This window comes from Strongylocentrotus purpuratus, unplaced genomic scaffold, assembly GCF_000002235.5.
Source record: "Strongylocentrotus purpuratus isolate Spur 01 unplaced genomic scaffold, Spur_5.0 spur5_contig_861, whole genome shotgun sequence".
Lineage (NCBI taxonomy): Eukaryota > Metazoa > Echinodermata > Echinoidea > Camarodonta > Strongylocentrotidae > Strongylocentrotus > Strongylocentrotus purpuratus.
The window spans coordinates 2,875,882-2,895,417 of NW_022145570.1; the positions used below are offsets into that span (position 1 = coordinate 2,875,882).

The following is a 19,536-nucleotide window of genomic DNA, read 5'->3' on the forward strand; positions in this document are numbered from 1 at the left end:
ATAATTACCTCGCTCTCTATCTCCCTCTCTCACCCCTCCCCCCCCCCCATCTCTCTCTATCTCTCTCTCTCTCTCTCACTCTCTCTCTCTCTCTCTCTCTCTCTCTCTCTCTTTCTTTATTGATCGATCTTCCTTATATTTTCCTTTTTATCACCCGTATATTTCGTTTTCTTATATTAAATCTGTGTCCATTCATTTTACACTTTTTATTTGTTTCCCTGTGGTGTGTGCGTGTGTGCGCGCGTGTGTGTATCATTTACTGACATTTTCTACCAGAAATGTTCTACTATATCACCTTTTTCTCCTTCTCAGTTTGCTCTGTCTCTGTCTCTCTGTCTGTCTCTATCTCTCTCCGTCTCTCATGGTAAAGTTGTTGTCCACTTTTTGCATTTAGAGCCCCTCCCCTTTCTGCTCACTCAATTATGAGACTGTGACATTTTCATGCACTTTGAATAGGAAAATGACAACAACTTTACCCATTACCAGGTTGACAAAATGGTAAAGTTGTGACACAGGTTTTTTCACCATGATTTGACATTGAAAAGTCAAGAGAATATAATTTTTGCAGAGGGAATAATCCATTCCCTTATAATAATTACTATGATACAGTAATCCACTTTTATTCCCTCTCCAAATTTGAAAAAGTATCCTCTTTAACATAATACTAGACAACCCCTAATGTGACCAACATAGTGAAGCAAATGTAAAAAATTGTTTTTACTTCTACTTGAAAGATCAAACTTTTTTTTCACTTAATCTTATCACACATTGTTCTCTTTTGGTATTAGTACTTAGATAATATATTTATGAAAGTAATTTAACAGTTTGTATGTTGATATAAACAGCGATATTTTTTTAAATAATTTTTTCTCAATGGAATTTATTGGGCATCATAGTCATTTTCTCCAGAAAATATGACCATAACATGGTAAAGTTGTTTCACAGGAACCAGTCAATTCTACAGTTTTCTTCAATGTCATTGCTCATTTATATAGAAAATATCAATCATATAGCCTCAACAAAAAAAATTACCCTAAAAAACAACAATTTTGACTCTAAAACTCTAACCCTAATCGTGTTACTTGAAAATTTCGCCTTTGTTTTCTATTGTTTAGTTCACTATTTTGGTAAATGTGTGCCAGATAAAAATGACAGTAAAATGCAAATAATACAGGGAAATGCCCTATTATCAAGATTTCCTATATTTTGAATATCAAAATTTAATGAAAATGATCATCCCATCCTCCTAAAGCTTAAAAGTAGTAGAGAAAATATGTTCTCACTTTTTCATTTTTTAAAGTCCCCAAAAAATAATTATAGCGCCCTCTACTGCCACCAAAAGTTTTCTAAAGTAATGCCTTCTACTTTTTGTATTAACTATTCTTTTATTCTTATAATGTGTGTAAATAACACCAGTCAATAATACTACATGCTGCATTTTAGTTACATGTGTATCATTTTCATAGCATTGAAATTTTCATTATTCAAGATTGATAATAATCACATCTACAAACAGTTTTAATCTCTTTTATTTAAAAAAATACATGTAATTTAAACAATTTCTCATACGGTGATAGTTTTCTATCCCTTATTTATTTATTTTTTCCTTCAAAGCAAGCATTATGCTTTATAATAACTTGTGGACACCCATGGCTTTTAAATACTGTATAGCGGAACTTGAAATTGAGGAATAATGCCTTTAAAAAACGGCAGTGAAGCTAGAGGGGGCAGAGAAGGGAGCCTGTGCCCCCCCCCCCTTTCTCGTCCTATGCCACTACAAAAGTACAATTAACATACAGATTCAGTTTGCAACCCAAAATCTGAGTTATTTGTACAGCGCATTTGAACATGTATATGGAAAATACGCTATATAAATTCAGTATTATTATAATTATTATTATTATTTGAACACTGTTCAGCCACTGATCCATCAAGCCCCAAATAATGTAGGCCCAATGTTCATTTCTGTTAGTAATGTACCAATCAATAATAGTTGATAAAAACATTTCAAAATCTTTATCTGCATAATTACATTATTTCCTCTTTGATGACCACCCCCCCCCCCCCCCCCACACAGTCTTTAAAAAAATCACGACTTTTTTTGTTGTTTTGTTCCTGTCACATAATGTTCTTGAAGGTATATCTGCTTTATTTGCATCTTATATGTATGCCTAACAACCAATAAGGAGGGCAAACAGAAATGAATATTTATCACCACTATTGGTTGTTGTTCTTGTTGATATTTCATTATGTATCACACTGTTAATGTTTGATTTTTATGTTCCTGGAAATCATATTAATAATTAAGTAAACTAAATCAATCAATCAATCAATCAATCAAAATCATCATCACCCTCATAATTATCATTATCTATTAGATTATCTGATCAACAGCATATCTCGACAAAATGAGATATGTCGATTAAGAGATTTGATTTGTATTGTAACTTGAAAAACCATTCTGCTAAATAATAGTACACCATGCAAATGCAATGTTTGGTGAAATTTTCATCTTCAACACACAATCAACATGAGCATCATCTTCACGATCATCAGATTATCACAATCATTCCCATCACCATAGCCATCTTCACTACCAACACTTATGTCATCATAAACGACATTAGGATATGTAGAACAAAAATATACAAAAGATGTTATATTTGTTTTAAACATATTGCATTGTGTAATGTTTTTAATGGTTGAATGACAAACAAAAATATATAACAGTATAAAGCGGTCACAGTCATAACTTTTTAGACAGTTTTCATATTAAGCATAACAAAAACAAGGGTTAACAATTGTAGCCGAAAAAACCCACAGAGCTTTACCAAAAATGTTCATTTACATTCACAGTAACGAAAGAAACAGAATCTGTTTTTTGCGGTTATTTGAGATTTAATAGAGGATGTTTTCTTGTTACCCTGAATATCAACATCATGACAATAACAACAATTACAACACAAACTTTCCCAACTGAATATAATAATAATATCAAATATTTAGGAGCGCTAAAAACAATAAGTACCATAGCGCTTACAAATACATATATATATGAAAAGAGGACAACAAAATGTTCTCACGTGAAGTAGATCCCATAGATCACTGGGGAAAAGGGTAAGTTTTGAGGGATCTTTTGAAGGTGGCAAGACAGGTAATTTCCCTTATAGAAAGAGGGATGTTGTTCCAAGTCTTTAATGCAGCTACTGCAAAACGTTTTTCAGCTGTTGAGAGTCTAGATTTGGGAATGATAAGTTTACATGCGTCGGCTGCTGAGCAAAGATTCCGAGATGGTGTAATGTGTATATATACAAGGATAAACCATTGTCGTACTTTGACTTTACATGTTACACTGCTACAATCCACCCCTAGGAAGGACCCAGGTATTAATTTTTCGATCCATTTATACAAGTATCTGCATATGCATACATTGGAGCATGGAGCTACCATGTCCAACTCTAAGTACTCTCTGCATCGTGGCCACCAACAGACAAGACTTTTGTACACCCCCCCCCCCCCCCCCCCCCCCCCGGCCATAAAAAAGGCGACACTACTCCGTGCATTGAACAGGCGACAGTATTACTTTCTTGCCCGGACCAGGGAATACAGGTTATACATAACCCCCCCCCCCCTTGCATAGAAGGCAAATAGGTCCCTGCATTGAACAGGCGAACAGATGAAAATACAATGCCATTTTATTTTGTTGACAAGTGACAAGATTCCTTAGTGTTACATGATTAATTTTTTGTAGAAAGCCTTCGCTGAGCATCCTAGGGGTCCTTTCCTAGACATCGGGTCATACACAGCATTGGTCTATAAGGAATAGAAAATGAATTATATGTTAATTTCAATTCATGCACCATATAAAAAATGTACTTCTATGATTCAATTATATGTATTATTTTTTTCATATAATGGCGAGTTTGACCTCATTCCAAGTAGCAACAGCTAACTATGAAATGGACTTGAAGGGTGTTCTACAAAGAGTTAAGTTTGACTTAAAGTCATACGTAAGGGCCAATTTGCATACGTTATTAAACGCAAAATCTCATTGGTAGATTAAGCAACTAGGACTTTAAGTGCCACTTTAAAGGTAAATGTCCCATTTGCAGGCCAAATAAATGAAAAGATTAAATTCCAATGGCATTTGGAAGATATTACTAATTTATAACTTCTGTCAAAAGTAAAGGGCTTGAAAATGCCTTTTTGTGGGAAAACAACGACGATTAGTTGTCAAATCGACATTAGAGATTGCAATCACTGAAGTAAATTGTCTGATTTTCAGACCCTTGTACCGAATGGTCATATAATTTGTGCTGCACATAGACCAGATCAGTTTAATTTTGGCCATTATAAGAAGTGGGTTATTGATGTAGACAAATGCTGCATGTTACAGCTCATTTATGTACTATGTTATTACCAAAGAAAAAAGAAGTCAGTCAGTCATTCAATGTTGTCCGACAGTGAAGTCTATAAAGTAAACGGGTTTCCTTACATAATTTGAATACTAGGACTTTGCTAACGTTTAAATTTCACATATAGGACATACATGCCATATTCATGATTCCTGCAATGTTCTACATAATTTGATGTTGGTTGCAAAAGGGACACAGTATCTTTAAAGTCAAACTTAACTCTTTGGGAAACACACCCCTGATATTGTATAGGAGGCAGTCATAGTAGACCAGTTTAAAAACAGACTGAAAATTCACTTTTACTAAAGTGCATAGGGACTGAAAAGTGATATGATCTATACAAATACAGTTTATTATTATCATTATCTATGCATCTAATACTTCACATAATTTAGCTGTAGTATATGACAATTATTATGCTTACCAATGCTCGAAATGGCCTTTTCTTCATCTTGGACGCATTTGAAAGGGCAGCCTGTAAAATGAGCTTGATCATTGTCTGCTCTCCATCTGGTTAGAGGAGTCTACGCTGAAGGACACGTTGTGTGCTGAAAGAAATGTGGAAAATATCATTTCTTACTCCTCAAAAAATAGATTTCTGTTTCTTTCCAATACTTAAAGGGATCCGGTAACTTTGTCTCAGATTCTGAAACAAAATCCTGGAATTAGCTCATGCTGCAATGATAATTATAAACCTTTAGGTCAGTAAGGAACCCCCAAGGCTTTTACAAGCCGATCGCTTGTCTGATTATCAAGATGTTTATGATTGGAATTACAAATTTTGACACTACAGTCTATTGGGGAAAACAAGTGATGATTTTGAAGCGTGATTCTTTTAGGGCTTCAATATTACACCATATCACAGACACTGATAACATGTAGGGCCGTGCATCTCAGATTTAACATTGTTAAACAATGCCTTTAAAGTACCTACATACATATGCATGTATCTACTAGCAGTGACATTTGTTTACATGGCAAGTATTTTTTTCTTCTAAGTTTGGCGTAACAGAATTTTTGTTTACATTTTATCCCACAGAGTACCTAACATTTCATTCAAATAAATCTTACACACTGTACAAAAAAAATTCCTCTACAATATTTGTAAGTAGGATGGAAAAGACAGACAATTGCCCATTACAAATGTTTTATAGGAAATGTGTATAACAAAAAGAAAAATTATGCTTAAATTTTCTTGGAAAGCAAAATTATTAATCATTTGAATATTGGTTTGGACTATTTATCATCTACAAGAAAGTTACAATCCACGTCTCATTTAAACACACTTTATTGTGGATATACAGTGTACTTTATAGAAAACAGCCCTACATGTATTTCAGGTTCCCCCAGTATCTATACTAAGGTGAGTTTTGAGAGCTTTTGTCACATAAGATTAAACTTGTTTACAAAATGCTGCCCTAATTTGGCAAAAGGAACAAGTGACAACAGTGACATTTCATGTAAAAGAGTAAAAGAGCAAAATGCATCTGTCATTTACACTGACCCCAATGCAATAGCATGTCTTGCCTAACATATCTCTAAGCAGGACGAGTGTTCATGCATAAAATTTGGCCCGGAAGAAGAGCCCACTAGGTATAATATGTCTTTGCTTCCTTTTGACAAAGCAGGGCAGAATGTTTATTGGACAGTTAAGGATGTACAGTGTTTGGTTTCTACTAGCTGGTCTATAAGTACTGACAAATGTTTACAAGTTTAGGTACATTACTACATTTTAAATCTAAACTTATGATAAATCCATTTTAATCACACTCCCAAGTGTGATTTACTTACATGTGACTTTGTTGTGCTCAATTATATTAAATTGTGACAATTTCATAATTTTCTTGATATCCAAACATCCTGCAAGAAATACATATTCCCCCAAAAAGATAAGTTGCAAAAGTCTGCCCAAATAAATATTTCAATACCTTTTCAAGAAATTCCTTAGAAAATATCTATAGCTGATGGTTTCTTCTATTAAGGTTAAAAGAAATGAGTTTTCAAGAAATAAATTTCACTAATTTCTCATGCTCAAATAATATAGAAATCAAAAGATAAAAAACTTTTAGGACAGTGGGAAGGGAACTATATTGTCATGGAAACATTTTTTTCTTTTTAAAATTAACTGTAGGGTGTCCTGTCATATATTAGCTATAATGACTGGATAAATTTGCATAGGGAACAATAGGGATTTTTTTCTTCTCATTTAATAACGTATCAAGATAATTCTTTCAAGCTTACCACAACTGCTTCCCCAATACTCGGTTGCCAACTTTGTACAACAGTAAGCTGTAAACGAAGAGGGAAAACATGAAATCAGTATAATTGCATTAAATTCATAACATTCTATTTTGTTGCTTCTTATTTTAGTGTGATCAGTTAAGGGTAAGCATTCTGTCTTACAGAGAAGAATAAAGTTATCATAAGATCAATTCAAAGCCTATCACTACCTTGAAATTCATTAAAGTTGTTATTTCAATAGGTAAAATGCTTTTTTCTTGGGTCAAACTCATTCAATGTTAATGACTGATGATATAAGGTAAATACATACAAACAAATTGGGAACCAGTGCATTGCCTAATAATTTCCATATGTCACACCACCGTTCACATCATAACTTGCCTCAATTGCTTTTGTTAGGAATTATTGACCTAAGTTACATTAATTGCTTGCAGAAAAATACTTCTTTAACATTTATGGAAAAAATAAATTACACATTGTGCAGTTTTAATTAGTTTAGGACATATACTAAGTTTGTCTGTATTGACTACTCAATTATGAAAGGTGTACTGTTCATTGCAAGTACGTGTAGTTAAAAATGCTTATGTGATCTAACAGAGTAAAATATGAAGCTAATAGCAATTGTAGTCATCAAAACTCCTTAGAAAATTCACTTACAAACATAACTCTCTTTTGCATGTTATGAAAGACAGGGTACAATGTATTCTATGGTTTATTTTGGATGTTACACAATGTTAACATTTCAATCAGATCATCAATTTCTACAAACTCTACACTATAGATGTTTAATCAGCTTGCTTTGTTCTTTGCTATAAACTACATGTACAATGTGTCATTCAAGAATATCACTGAAACATATGTATGAACAAGCAAAACATTAACAATTACAACAACAACAAAATGTAAAAAGTTTCCCAGCCATTTTAAGTTTTAGAAAAAGGGAATCCTAATGCATTGTTCATCCTGAGAATTGGACATTTTACATGTATTTTGTATGTTTCAGGTTTTAATACTAGTTAGTAACAATAACGCTCTTAATCTTAATATGTATTTATCTATTTACTTGATGACCGATGGATGGATGGATGGATTGATTGGTTGGTTGATTGATCTTTACTCTTGCTGTGCCGATATCATAAGTGACAAACAGTTTAGGTTAAACATGTATTTTAGATTGCACATTGCTCCAACATGTATTTGGATACCAAGATATTCAGAGCATAAATCAATCATTCTAGTTATCTGTGAAATGTGAAATATAATACATTATAGATTCATAAAAACATTTATTTTCTTCTTGATCTTTCCAATTTCTCTGTTTGACAATAAACAATGGTTAAATAAGCAAGAGAAAAAGGACAAGCAGTATTAAAGCCCATTTACATGTATATTTCACACTGCATGTACCTTATAAATGTACAAAATACATTTGAGGAAGATACAATATATATGTTTAGGATCATTGAATAAGGTATTAATGCCGTTTTCTTTTATACATGTACATGTATGTAAATCTTGTTGGAAGGGTCAAGCGTTTGAAAGGTATTTGTCATTAGTACATGTGAGGGTAATGAAATGAAAGGGAAAATGTATGAATAAATTCATTTTGAAGAGGCTTCACCTTATTGCCCCCACAAATTGGTAATCCCTTTTCTTGTAATTTGGAAATTTGGCAGAATTACAGCCACATGAACATGTGTTTTACAAGTTTCTCTAATAGGAAATGGATACTAGAACTGATTATTGTTTTATGAATACATACTGTAAGCCCTTGTGCTAATCAATTGTATTTGTACATGTATGCAACCAATGAGTGTGTCTTGTAGAGTGCAAGCCTATTTCATAACATTTCTTGATAAATTGTTATCATTTAAGAGAAGGTTCATTGATTTTCAAAACTAACTTTATTGCAAAGCTAGGTGAAACTTTAATTGGACAAGGTTATCAAAATTCAATGCTTGGAAACATTTGAAGTAAGGATTATTATCAATTACAAAGCGCTTAAATACAGCCCCGGCATAGCACCTGAAGAGCTCTCTGAACACTTGAGATGTGTGACGTCACATTTTGAATATGATTTGCTCAAGCAGACGCTGTCCCATGACATCTCAAACATTTTCATTGCCTGTTTTGTCATCTTCTCTTCAGTTATTTCTCTCACTTCACTACCCTCAGGCTAAATGTTTAATCTATTGCCTCACTCTAAACCTCGTGCATGGTATTATTTTGATAAAAAATGCAGCGATTTAAAAATTAAGGAATCCATGTAACAAAAATAAGACGCCATTTTATTTTCAGCAGCATCCACGGTGGTATGTTCGGCATTTCAAGAGGAAAATTTTATAAATCACCCGATATGGAGTTGACCTCAAACTTGTACGATGGCCATCTGTTAGCTTACCAGTTTCTAGTGATACATAATTTGCCATATATATATATACGGACTTACAGATATATGTGATTTTCTTTGAACAGGCACTGTGAATGCAAATTTAAGTATTGAATAATGGCAGTAGTAATCCTTTCTACATAGATTAGTTACATGTACTTGGTGCTTTTTTAAAAGATATTGTAATATATTTTTAGATTTTAAGCTGGCTTTTGATTCAATCAACCATGATATTCTTCCTTTCAAAACTTTATTGTTATGGAATTCGTGGAGTTACCCTCAAATTTATTTTGCAGTTATCTAAATGATAGAAAACAATTCACTGTTTTCGATTCTAAAACTTCAAGTTTACAGTCAGTTTCCTGTGGAATTCTGCAGGGGTCAATTATAGGCCCCCTGCTCTCTTAAATTCATTTAAATTATTTACATTCAGTCTCTCCCATTTTGAATTTTATACTGTTCACGGACGATACCAATATATTTTATAAGCATAAAGATGTCGAATGCCTGACCCAAAATCTGAACAATGAACTCCTAAAAGTTAGTGAGTGGATAAGCGCAAATAAACTGCAAATGTTATGTTGTTTTACTTTCCAAAGATGTGTGCTAGTGAAGTAAAAATATATATGAATGGGAATTTGATTAAACATACAAATTTAACAAAGTTCTTAATATTGATAAAGATAAAGTGGAAAGCACACGTCTATGAAGTTCTATGCAAAGTGTCTAGAACAATAGGAACTATGAGTAAACTAAAAGACATCTTGCCAACCAATATTCTTACAATGTTATACAACTCACTAATCTTGCTTTACATATCCCACTGTAACATTATATAGGGGTTTTGTAAACAACATTTACTTGATCATAATTTGCTTGATTTTATCACACTTATATATCTGTAGCATATCCATGCCATGTACACTGGGTATTGTTTAAGTGGGTGATTTTGAGCTTTTTGTTATCTACCAAATAGTTTAAATTGACCATCTACATTCTTTGGTTATATGACATCATTTGGAACACGCTCTATGAAAATGAAAACCTGATGATTTGCAAACACACAACAATAAAAATATCAAGAGGAGAGGTTGAAAAATTGAAATCTTACATCTATATTTGCCCCTCATTTAAACTACTGTAGTTAAAGTATGAAAATGTCTGTTAAGTGTTAACAGTCTAGTGTAACGTCCGAAACGTGCTAACAGCATACCAGAAAGTGCTGTTAAAATGGCTGAATAATTTTTACGAGTCCCTTTTGTTGAGATTTTTTCAGATAAAGTACAATTATGGATTTACTGTTTAAAGCAGCAAGCAATGCCTTGCATCACAAAGTGTGGCTTCAATATTGTATGTTTTTTAAATCAATTTTGCAAAAAGTTGAGATATTTTACAGAAAATTTGATTTACTTTTTTAGCATCATATTTCTTAATATCTTTATATTCAAACCTATATAAATTTATCAAAATAGTTTCCTTAACAGGAGTGTTCATTGTGAAATCGTAACTTGCAGATATGATCAAAAATGGTGTTAACAATGAAATTGTGTAATGTCCGAAACAGCCTTCTTGTGCTTACACAAAAATGATTGGATAAGAAAGACCTGATTTGTGTTTTGACTTGTGTAAGGACTTATGATAACTCATTTAATAAACATTTATGAACTCCAGATATCCTAAAATATGGATTATCATCATTAAAATGATATTTCTTGATTTAGACATTAAAAGTAAACTGTTAACAGAAAATTGGTTTTAACTATAAAAAATATTGTAATGATGCATTGCAAAATTTCTTTGTTTTGGTGGTTAGCTGCCTTGAGATGTTCAAAAATGTTATGATAGATAGTTCCTGCAGTTCATATCTTCTGCTACCTCTAATGAAAAAAATTTCGGACGTTGAGACAACTTTTTCAATTTTTGACTTTATTTCTAATATGCACTACTATAATTTGATTTCATTTCATTTTCATAGAATCACTTGGAGTAACTAATAAGCTTATTCAAACTATATACAATCTCATTAATTTATTTTTCTAGTGAGTTAATTGGGGATCTACATTGTTTACAGAAAATGTAACATCTGAAGCAACATTTTCAATTGTACTGTTCCATCAAAATACAGGAGATGATTCAGATTACTGTTAACTTTCTTTAAAGTCCCTGTTCAAAGAAAATCACAAATATATGGCAAATAACGCTTCACTAGAAACTGGTAAGCTAACAGATGGCCATCGTACAAGTTTGAGGTCGACTGCATATCGGGTGATTTATAAAAATACATATAAAACCACCTCCATTGCATCTGGGATATACGAGAGATTCGCCAGAAAAATAACGATGTTTTAATGATGTCACATTATGAACCATCCCTGCCCAAGCAGACGACATCCCACAAAGAATGAACATAATTGCAATGCTATTATTTCTCAAATTATAATGAGTTTAGTGAATATAAATGTGATGGCATTGACACCATTCAAAAAGGGGTATGAAACCGATTCTAAATTCTTTTATTTGTAAATACACAGGATAGGGGTTAATGATCAATCAAAGAAACCACACTTTCAAATTGAAAAAACCCTGAATGATAGCATGGACAGCATATGTTCCCTTTTGAAACGCCGAACTACCACAGTGTTGCAGCTGAAAATACAATGGCATCTTATTTTGTTTACAAGCAATGGATCACTTTATTTAAGCGTTTTGTAACTGATAATAATCGTTACTTTGAATGTTTCCAAGCTTTGAATTTTGATAACCTTGTCCAATCAAAGTTTCACCTTTGCAATAATGACAATAAAGTTAGTTTTTAAAATCAATGAACCTTCTCTTTAAGATCCAATTATGCTCATTAATCATCAATAGAAAATAATCATATTGTTTGTAGCTACATATTTTTTTCAGCTCCAACCAAAAATGGTATGTCAATTTTGTTACAAAATTCTGTAAACAATTTGCTGTTCAGGGATACCTCATGCACATAAAGCAAAGTTGACAATTTTTCATCAAGCTATGGGAGGTCAATCTAGGTCCATACTACAAGAAAAATTGGCAACTGATTTCTAATACTTTATCTTTGAAAAGTTTCAGGCTCTCAAAGAGCCATTTAGCTATTTGGTTTTTAAGAAAACAGTGAGTGCCTTATAAAATCTAAAGTTTTTTTGGAAATTCTGAATATATCTGATAGGGAAGCCAATTTCCCTGACTAACATTGGCAAGTGATTGTATTAGACAAGTTCATGATGTTCTTATATGAAGAGCAAAAGAGTACTGGGAAGTCAACACAAGATTTCTATCTCCCACTTTGAGAGACTGAGAATATCACTGATTCTTAGTTGAATAAGTAATGATGGGAACTTAACTTTATCAATTATCAGTACACCTGTGATACCCTCCACAATATATCCTAAAACAATCCATCATATCTAATTATGTCTTACAGGCCTTCCAACTACAAATAGTTCTTTGACATTAACTAATCACACTCATTGATGAATGTGAAGATAAATTGCAATCACAATTTGTGAAACAAAATCACCATGATAATGTCAAAAACTGTGGACAACTAGGTTTATGAAAATTACATAAGTGAGCTTCAAAGCTTTTGAAATAAAAGAGAGAGCATTTTGAGAGTTCACATCAGGCAACCAGAGGCTGCATAACAATGGGCCTGGAAGTAGGTGTGGATGGGGGGGGGGGGCTCATTTGTACACCAAACAAAAAGGTCCCCCATCCACACTTATATAGTCCGAGCTCGATGCTTGGCTGCACTTGCAACATATTTTAATTTGCAAAAGCAAAAAACCAAAAGATTGCCCTTAAAGAATAAATGGCCCTTTTTACATCATTCAAAACAGCTATATTGATGAGAATGGGACATTATTGGCATTAACTGCCTGAACATCATTAAAAACACAATCCATCTTCAAAAGTAAAGAAGAATTCACTGTTGACAATAACAGTGTTGTATTAAACATTTTGCTTTTGGACATATTTAGGATTGCTGTATATTCCATGAGAAAACATCATTAATAATAGGCATCATTGCAGGGGGGGGGGGATTCCCTTCGTAAACATAGGGGCCTACTGTAAGTAAATTAGAGCAGTAAATGAAAATGAGGAATATCGGTGCTCAAACCTGACTTGCAGAACTTTTTATGAGGGGTATTTACATATCAATACACTAGCCAGAAACTTACCACAATCAAATCGCTTCTTGATCCAGAAGGAACATCCTTACATCCAGGCTCCTATTTGTAGGACATAAACAAAAATGACAGGGGCATCGTCTATGGCAGGTAATACAAATGGAAGTAAACATTAGAAAATCATAAGTTTGAAAACAATTTATAGGTAACGCTGTACAATGTAATTCTTAGTTAAAGAATTTCATTTCATTTCATTGATTGGTTCAACCATTTTTTTAAAACAAACATTCAAAATTACAAGCTCGAAGGCTTGACTGCACCTGCAACATATTTTAATTTGCAAAAGCAATAACAAAAAGAAGCTGATATGCTTTAAAAGACAAACAAAATCAATAGGAATAAAGTGAAAGGACGTGAAGATTTAAGGTACATAAAATGTTTGAAAGAGTTACAAAGACCTACTCTCAGGATTACTATTTTAAGTTTTAAGAGTCACATACAAATAAATCCCTCATAAATGTTCATAAATCAAGTTTGACTGATGATGTCTCTCGTATAACAATATCCTTGAATTTGGTGTGAATTTAAATGGTCTTTATTCCCCTTCATAATGATGCCCCATTTGTAATGATTATCTGTATGTAATCATGGAATGTGCAATAAACATGAGTCTAAGGCAAAATTAAAAGTGAAATGTTGCAAAATGCATTGTAATTGTCAGGAAAGCATTCTCCATTTGTTTGAAAGATGTTGAGGCCTTGCAAAGTAATTATATGCAGGACTAAAAGCTGTAACTGACAGACTTGCAACAAATGTATGATGTACTCAAACAAAATGCAACAAATGTATGATACTCAAACACAATGACAATTTCTCAATCAGCTGATTACAAATGCATTTCATCTTACAAACAAAGTTTAAAAACAAGATTGCCCTTAAAGAATAAATGGCCATTTTCACATCATTCAAAACAGCTATATTGATGAGAATGGGACATTATTGGCATTAACTGCCTGAACATCATTAAAAACACAATCCATCTTCAAAAGTAAAGAAGAATTCACTGTTGACAATAACAGTGTTGTATTAAACATTTTGCTTTTGGACATATTTAGGATTGCTGTATATTCCATGAGAAAACATCATTAATAATAGGCATCATTGCAGGGGGGGGGGGATTCCCTTCGTAAACATAGGGGCCTACTGTAAGTAAATTAGAGCAGTAAATGAAAATGAGGAATATCGGTGCTCAAACCTGACTTGCAGAACTTTTTATGAGGGGTATTTACATATCAATACACTAGCCAGAAACTTACCACAATCAAATCGCTTCTTGATCCAGAAGGAACATCCTTACATCCAGGCTCCTATTTGTAGGACATAAACAAAAATGACAGGGGCATCGTTCATGGCAGGTAATACAAATGGAAGTAAACATTAGAAAATCATAAGTTTGAAAACAATTTATAGGTAACGCTGTACAATGTAATTCTTAGTTAAAGAATTTCATTTCATTTCATTGATTGGTTCAACCATTTTTTTAAAACAAACATTCAAAATTACAAGCTCGAAGGCTTGACTGCACCTGCAACATATTTTAATTTGCAAAAGCAATAACAAAAAGAAGCTGATATGCTTTAAAAGACAAACAAAATCAATAGGAATAAAGTGAAAGGACGTGAAGATTTAAGGTACATAAAATGTTTGAAAGAGTTACAAAGACCTACTCTCAGGATTACTATTTTAAGTTTTAAGAGTCACATACAAATAAATCCCTCATAAATGTTCATAAATCAAGTTTGACTGATGATGTCTCTCGTATAACAATATCCTTGAATTTGGTGTGAATTTAAATGGTCTTTATTCCCCTTCATAATGATGCCCCATTTGTAATGATTATCTGTATGTAATCATGGAATGTGCAATAAACATGAGTCTAAGGCAAAATTAAAAGTGAAATGTTGCAAAATGCATTGTAATTGTCAGGAAAGCATTCTCCATTTGTTTGAAAGATGTTGAGGCCTTGCAAAGTAATTATATGCAGGACTAAAAGCTGTAACTGACAGACTTGCAACAAATGTATGATGTACTCAAACAAAATGCAACAAATGTATGATACTCAAACACAATGACAATTTCTCAATCAGCTGATTACAAATGCATTTCATCTTACAAACAAAGTTTAAAAACAAGATTGCCCTTAAAGAATAAATGGCCATTTTCACATCATTTAAAACAGCTTTATTAATGAGAATAGGACATTATTGGCATTAACTACCTGAACATCATTAAAAACACAATCCATCTACAAAAGTAAAGAAGAATTCACTGTTGACAATAACAGTGTTGTATCAAACATTTTGCTTTTGGACATATTTAGGATTGCTGTATATTCCATGAGAAAACATCATTAAAAATAGGCATAATTGCAGGGGGGGGATTCCCTTCGTAAACATAAGTAAATTAGAGCAGTAAATGAAAATGAGGAATATCAGTGCTCAAACCTGACTTGCATAACTTTTTTATGGGGGGTATTTACATATCAATACACTAGCCAGAAACTTACCACAATCAAATCGCTTCTTGATCCAGAAGGAACATCCTTACATCCAGGCTCCTATTTGTAGGACATAAACAAAAATGACAGGGGCATCGTTCATGGCAGGTAATACAAATGGAAGTAAACATTAGAAAATCATAAGTTTGAAAACAGTTTATAGGTAACGCTGTACAATGTAATTCTTAGTTAAAGAATTTCATTTCATTTCATTCATTGGTTCAACCATTTTTTTAAAAACAAACATTCAAAATTACAAGCTCGAAGGCTTGACTGCACCTGCAACATATTTTAATTTGCAAAAGCAATAACAAAAAGGAGCTGATATGCTTTAAAAGACAAACAAAATCAATAGGAATAAAGTGAAAGGACATGAAGATTTAAGGTACATAAAATGTTTGAAAGAGTTACAAAGACCTACTCTCAGGATTACTATTTTAAGTTTTAAGAGTCACATACAAATCAATGTTCATAAATCAAGTTTGACTGATGATGTCTCTCGTATAACAATATCCTTGAATTTGGTGTGAATTTAAATGGTGTTTATTCCCCTTCATAATGATGCCCCATTTGTAATGATTATCCGTATGTAATCATGGAATGTGCAATAAACATGAGTCTAAGGCAAAATTAAAAGTGAAATGTTGCAAAATGCATTGTAATTGTCAGGAACGCATTCTACATTTGTTTGAAAGATGTTGAGGCCTTGCAAAGTAATTATATGCAGGACTAAAAGCTGTAAACTGACAGACTTGCAACAAATGTATGATGTACTCAAACAAAATGCAACAAATGTATGATACTCAAACACAATGACAATTTCTCAATCAGCTGATTACAAATGCATTTCATCTTACAAACATTATTGGCATTAACTACCTGAACATCATTAAAAACACAATCCATCTTCAAAAGTAAAGAAGAATTCACCGTTGACAATAACAGTGTTGTATAAAACATTTTGCTTTTGGATATATTTAGGATTGCTGTTTATTCCATGAGAAAACATCATTAAAAATAGGCATCATTGCAGGGGGGGGGGGATTCCCTTCGTAAACATAAGTAAATTAGAGCAGTAAATGAAAATGAGGAATATCAGTGCTCAAACCTGACTTGCAGAACTTTTTATGAGGGGTATTTACATATCAATACACTAGCCAGAAACTTACCACAATCAAATCGCTTCTTGATCCAGAAGTGACATCCTTACATCCAGGCTCCTATTTGTAGGACATAAACAAAAATGACAGGGGCATCGTTCATGGCAGGTAATACAAATGGAAGTAAACATTAGAAAATCATAAGTTTGAAAACAATTTATAGGTCATGTTGTACAATGTAATTATTGTTACAAGAATATCATTTCATTTCATTGATTGGTTCGACCATTTTTTTAAAACAAACATTTAAAATTACAAACGATGTCAGGGTTCTTGTTAATAGCCGGCAACCGGCTATTTTTTCCGGCTGTAATGGCAATCGTAGCCGGCTGTAAGCCTCTCCAAAAAAAAAAATAATAATACAAAAATCACATCATATTCGGTCAAGTCGCTATCTCAAACCCTGCTGGTCTTCAGACTGTCGGGCTGAGCATTCCCAGCCCCGGACTATGGCACAAATTGGGTCATCCTGATAAACAGAGACCACTAATAAACAACATAAAACATGTCTTATTATTCCTCATCTGAACTTGATATCATGATTAACCTTGCAAAGTTACTCTGTGAAGATAGCTGATCTGTGACGTGTTTATATATGCCTTTGCAATGCAATGTTTGCACATGGTCAGGGAGAGAGCTCCCTGCATGTATCATTGCCATATGAAATTATGTGGAAGTGTGTATCACACACACCCAAGACACACCCTGCAATGAGCTGATCCAAGTTAGTGACCAATGAGGAAGGTTCTCTAGCTATGTGGGTGGAGTTTGATACCAGCATAAATTACAGGTTGGTGACCGCGCGTGCTTTCACTGTACCCAGTTCAGTGGGAGGTCAAGAAGCCACGCCCACAAGTGTGCATGTGACAAGCATGAGCTCTCCATCTGTGTGTATGTACAGTGTATTTGGGCGCCGGAGGTTTGTGTGTACATGTGTGTGTGACTGAGAGAGCACGCATGGGCTAGCATGTCCCTGCATGTCCCTGCATGGACGAGGCAGGGACATGAGTAAGACAAGTAAGACAAGTGAGACTCGATAGAAAGGATGGCTGTGTTAATCGGCTGAATTGAAGAATGATCAAAAACTTAAATTACTCACAATATCCAAGACTTTGTTGATTGATATTTCTAAAAATTCAATTATTATTGTTATCAATATTTTTGTATTTTATTTATATATGAACATTATTTTAGGGGGCGAGTCGTCAAGGGATGGATATTAATATTGAGAGAGAGAGAGAGAGACTCGGGGGAGAAGGGATGTGAGAGGAACTGACCACAGTTGTGAGCTGAGAGTGCAGTAATAAGAAAAGGTACATGAGCGATGAACACATTGCAGAGAGAAGGGAATAAAGAGGGTGAGAAAAGAGAGAAGGGGGCTGGTTGTTTTATTGTTTACAAATTCATTCATGGGAATTACTGCTGCCAGAAAGCTGGCGCGCAGCGGCCAGGGTGTAACATTACACTGCGGTTTCTTTGATTATCTTTATCATCGGCTATTAGCACATTCCAAAATGTATGCAAATAACGGTTAACCGGAGCGAGAAATGCTAAACGGTTTTGATGAATGCGGTCGGATAACCGTCGGTTAAACGGTTTGACTCAGGCCTAGTGTGAAACTGTGATTGATTTGGCGATGCACGATTCGATTCAGAATACGAGCGCTGCACAACCGGTGCGGCACGCTATACACATACACTGTCACAGAGACTAGACCGTAGACGTACGTTCGTAAACAAGCTCAAGCCAGCGAACTCCGCTCGCAATAATTTAAAGAGGCCAGCTCCAGAGCTCGCTCTGCGTCCAAATGATCACCCGCATTGGCATTGCTATTTATACGTCGTAATCCTAAGTTAGATCTACCGTATTATGAATAAAAAATGAAAATTTGTACTCATATGTACTCAGAACTTTGTCCAACACCGATATAATCCTTATATCTATTTGATAATTGTTTCAATACAACAACAAAAAGGTTTTTTTCTGGATCTTTTCTTTTCGTGTTGTAACATTTTTACTTTTACTTTTAGCGATCTATTTTACCGATTCGAAAAACAGAGGTGGCATATTGCATATAAACGTTAAGCGCATGGCGATTGGAAGAAAAGTACCGAAAACTATTTTTTTTTCGTAGGCCTAGAGTCTATAGAAATAATCATTAATTATTATTTTTTTAATTTTTTATCGCAAACGATTTTCTTCACTGACAAGGTCCTGTAAACGTCAGTTAACCGTTTTTGCCCAGGACTACCTTGTATCATTATCATGTAATTCAAAATTGTAGATTCATCACAAATATGATTGATTTATCAGAAACAATAATGGAGCATTTTCATTTCATATTGTATATCATATGAAAAGTAAGTTATTCAGCCAAAATATTCATGATCTTTATCATTAAACTATGGCTCATACAGTGTGGTCATATCTTCAAAAATAAGGCTAAGATAGCACCAGAGAGCATCTAAAACCCTAAAGCTTCCAGGGCCCTTGGGCGGGCCCTGGACCCCGGCCGCAAGGGACTTCGCGCTTCGCGCTCGTGATGTGCGCTTCGCGCACATGGTGATGTGCGCTACGCGCACAGAGATTTTTCTTTTGCAATTTTAGTAGCCTCCTGTAAATC

At 33.8% G+C, this 19,536-nt stretch overlaps 1 long non-coding RNA gene across 4 annotated transcripts in view; it reads right to left on the reverse strand.

Moving 5' to 3' along the window:
* Positions 1-3,716: 3,716 nt before the first annotated feature.
* LOC105440558 overlaps positions 3,717-19,536 on the reverse strand; it is a 28,132-nt gene continuing 12,312 nt past the window's right edge. For 2 of the 4 annotated variants that reach the window (XR_004066620.1, XR_004066619.1), the window contains exons 3-9: positions 16,923-16,973; positions 15,763-15,813; positions 14,513-14,563; positions 13,248-13,298; positions 6,657-6,704; positions 4,840-4,963; positions 3,717-3,813 (exon numbers count right to left, since the gene is read on the reverse strand). This is a non-coding gene — a long non-coding RNA (uncharacterized LOC105440558). The remainder of the gene's footprint in view (positions 3,814-4,839; positions 4,964-6,656; positions 6,705-13,247; positions 13,299-14,512; positions 14,564-15,762; positions 15,814-16,922; positions 16,974-19,536) is intronic. The other 2 variants (XR_004066623.1, XR_004066621.1) reach the window with 1 other exon arrangement.